At 37.0% G+C, this 3,577-nt stretch overlaps 1 long non-coding RNA gene across 1 annotated transcript; it reads right to left on the minus strand.

Annotated features, from left to right (window-relative positions):
- Positions 1-1,321: 1,321 nt before the first annotated feature.
- LOC115591421 (uncharacterized) lies at positions 1,322-1,940 on the minus strand. The gene is made up of 2 exons (XR_003985960.1): positions 1,513-1,940; positions 1,322-1,420 (listed from the first exon to the last, which is right to left on the minus strand). It is a non-coding gene; the product is annotated as an uncharacterized LOC115591421 (long non-coding RNA).
- Positions 1,941-3,577: the final 1,637 nt, after the last annotated feature.

Genomic DNA, 3,577 nt, shown 5'->3' on the forward strand with positions numbered 1-3,577 from the left:
ACACACTCATTAAGTTTTGTGGTCCTAGCTTCAGAAATGTGGAAATGGCAGCGAGTTAAAAAAGGGTGCAGTTTTGGAAATCCTTCTCCCGATTTACATTGGAGTAAATGGAGCATTTCAGAGCTACTCTTGTCGGTTAGCGGTCGATAATTCAAAAACCGTAAATCCTACCAATAAAGTAGACACATTGGGAGAAAGAAGACAAGTGTGGCTACAACTCTGGGAAATATCACTGTTTTTGAGCCTAATTTGTGGTCAGGATCATCACGGAAAGAGAAAATTTTGGAGCAAATTTTTGAGTCTCTCTCACTCTGTCAGTTGGCCCTCTCCACTCTGCTGCACGAACATTCCGCCATACACAATCATTGAAAACCCTGAATTTTTCCAAAATCACTCACCTTCATTCAAGGATCACAGTTCAAAAACTACACAACATAGGAAAAAAGTTCAAATACAACTTAAATACTCAGGACTTGTGCCTACATTTTAAAGCTGGAATGGTGTTTCCACGTGAACGTATGCCCGAGCAGGAGATGTTTGAAAAATGTCGCAGATTTGCGACTTTTTTGACCTCGTCCCATTCATTCCTTATGGGAAATTTGTCGCAGTTTTTCGCGACTTACGTCGCAAAAAATGTATATTCTGGTGAGAAAAATAATAGCACACCCCATGCAATCAAGCCGCACGTTTTGATATATTTTTTGTTTGTTTGTTACGGTGCGGGGCGAGTTAGCGACAGAATAAATAATAAAAAGAGGCGCGAGCAATAATAATAGTGGGCTGTGCTCTGCACAGCCCACTATGGACACCTATAGCTCTGCTATAGAGGTGTCCATAGTGGGCTGGCGAGCACAGCCCACTAATAATAGTGGGCTGTGCTCCTATAGAGGTGTCCATAGTGGGCTGGCAAGCACAGCCCACTAACTAGACAATTCCCCGCCGGGAAATCGCGAGAGTGGGCTGTGCGCTTTGCCCCTTGACAAAAAAACTATGAAAGCTACAGCAAAAGTTGAATCCCACGTTGATAATTTGGACTTTTATCTACATTTTAAAGTTTCAATGGTGTGTCTCGGTCAAAGTATGCCAGAGATGTCGACCTTTGAAAAACAAAGATTCATTTTTTTCCCCCAGCTCCATTGTCAACGGGAAATGAGGATTGCCAATGCTTTAATATGATACCATGATACTACAATGCAATGCTACAATGTATTCATTTCACCACCTACCATTCATTCTCAGCATCTTCATCTATGGTCCTTGTTACAAAGGAAAACTAAACTTGGAACATAATTAATAATAATTCAACAGGCATACACTGACATCTTGTAACAGAGATAACATTTATTTTTCTCCACAAAAAAAAAAGCAGAGGCCTTCTTCCTGGAGGTCTTCATCCTGAGTCTGTGAGTTGTTGTTCTTCCTAAAATATTAAACACTTTTATTTAGTCAGGTAGGTTGGAAGTGTTCTCTAAGCACTTAATCAATGAAGATACAATGTTAAATGTCCCTTACTTCTCTGCTGCTGGGTTGACGTCTTCAGTGGAGAGTGAGCTGCTGCAGTCCTCTGGCAGTCTTCTTCCTGGATCACTGTTGCTGAATTTAAAAAGAGACATGAATTAGTTTAAAATCATCGCATAAACATTTGAAGAGAAAACAATATTACTTCCCTTATTTTGCTGCAGTCCTCTGGAGGTCTTCTTCCTGGATCACTGTTGCTGAATTTAAAGAGACATGAATTAGTTTAAAATCATCGCATAAACATTTGAAGAGAAAACAATATTACTTACCTTATTTTGCTGCAGTCCTCTGGAGGTCTTCTTCCTGGATCACTGTTGGTAGATTTAAAGGACATTAATTAGTTACAGGTTCCAAAGATTGATGTAAACATTTGACAAGAAAATGTAAACATTTTACAAAAATATTACTTCCCTTATTGTTGCTGCAGTCCTCTGAGGTCTTCTTCCTGTAGTCTGTATAAATGTTGCCAGATTTAAAAGACATACATTTGTTACAGAGTTCAAAGACTGATGTAAATATTTAAATTGAAAGTTGAGAATTTAATGAAATATTACTTCCCTTATTTTCTTCTGGGTTGTTGTCTTCGTTGGAGAGAGATCTGCTGCAGTCCTCTGGGGGTCCTTCTCACTGGATCATCCAAGAAAGACAATGACATCGTCATTGAGTTAAATCACTCAATGCAAGTGAATCACTTAAAAAAAAAAAAACATACTTACTTTGTGATGGACCTGGGTTTGACATGCAGCTTGGTCTGCATCTCAGCTGGACGTTCAGCTTCCTCCCTGCAACTCCTGCACTACATTGGCTAAGATTATCTTAGTTAATGTAGCTCTTACATTAGCTAAGATAATCTTAGCTAATGTAAGAGATTATCTTAGCTAATGTAGTGACAAAAACCCAGCAGAAAAAAAGAAAAAGGAAAAAAAAAACCATACAATAAAAAATACAATTACATTACAAGATAAAGAATTAAAAAACAAAATAAAAATACATACAAAATAAATGATTCATTAAACATACATCCTTAAATTACATAATTGCATGATAACTTATGTAAGCTTAGCTTAGTTAATGTAATAACTAACATTAGCTTAGCTATTACATTGCAGCTTACATTATATCTTACACATGCCATTCTCATCTAAATAGATGAGAAGAACATGAGTTAAGATATTACAAACAATGTCAATAAATACATACAAATGAATATATATAAAAAAAATGTTGAAAGGTATTTACAAAATGATTAATTACAATACATTTAACACACTGGCCCAGTTGTTCTCATCATTTCGAGAGATGATAAGAAGGACATGAAAAAAAATTGCTGACTCCATTTTAAAATAAATACACAAATATATAAATACAGATATAAAGACATTTACACAAGATTAAACTATTTCCAGCCAAGACATGCCACTTTAACAACATACATATGAAAAACAATTACATTAAGACTACACACTAAAGACTAAACAAGACTAAATCCTGAAAAAAATTGAGAGCCCATTAGTCAGTCAAAATACAATAAACTGGACTGTGGTAACTGTAATACGTTTGAAGAACACCTGATTGAAGACATTTATCAGGATGTGAAATGTAAATGTGGTCAATCAGTGTGTTCTTTTCTGTTGTCGAATTTGCTACTAATTGAGTGTAACCTCTGGACTGAAACAAATCTTTGATAATTTTTTTTCCTTTTGAAAGGAGGTCCTCATTAAAATCGCCACAAACAATGATGGGCTGGTGATTTAACATGTCCAACGAGTCCAAGAGGTTTTTCAAGTTTTGGAGAAAGACTCCCAGTTGAAAACTTGGCGGTTTGTACACAGTCGCTATTAGCACTTTGACTGGAGCCTCAATTTTAAGGACAACAAACTCCAAATCAGTGACCTGTTGCATGTACCTGCAAGGCTCTGTTTGAACAGTGTCTCTACAGTACATGGCAACTCCACCTCCCTCTTTTTTGGCCACGTTCACACAGCTGTTGTAAAGGGGCGTTCAGACCGAACGCGATAGACGCGAATGGAGCGGCAACTCTACATTGAAAATCAATGTA

The sequence above is a fragment of the Sparus aurata genome, chromosome 11, assembly GCF_900880675.1.
Source record: "Sparus aurata chromosome 11, fSpaAur1.1, whole genome shotgun sequence".
Lineage (NCBI taxonomy): Eukaryota > Metazoa > Chordata > Actinopteri > Spariformes > Sparidae > Sparus > Sparus aurata.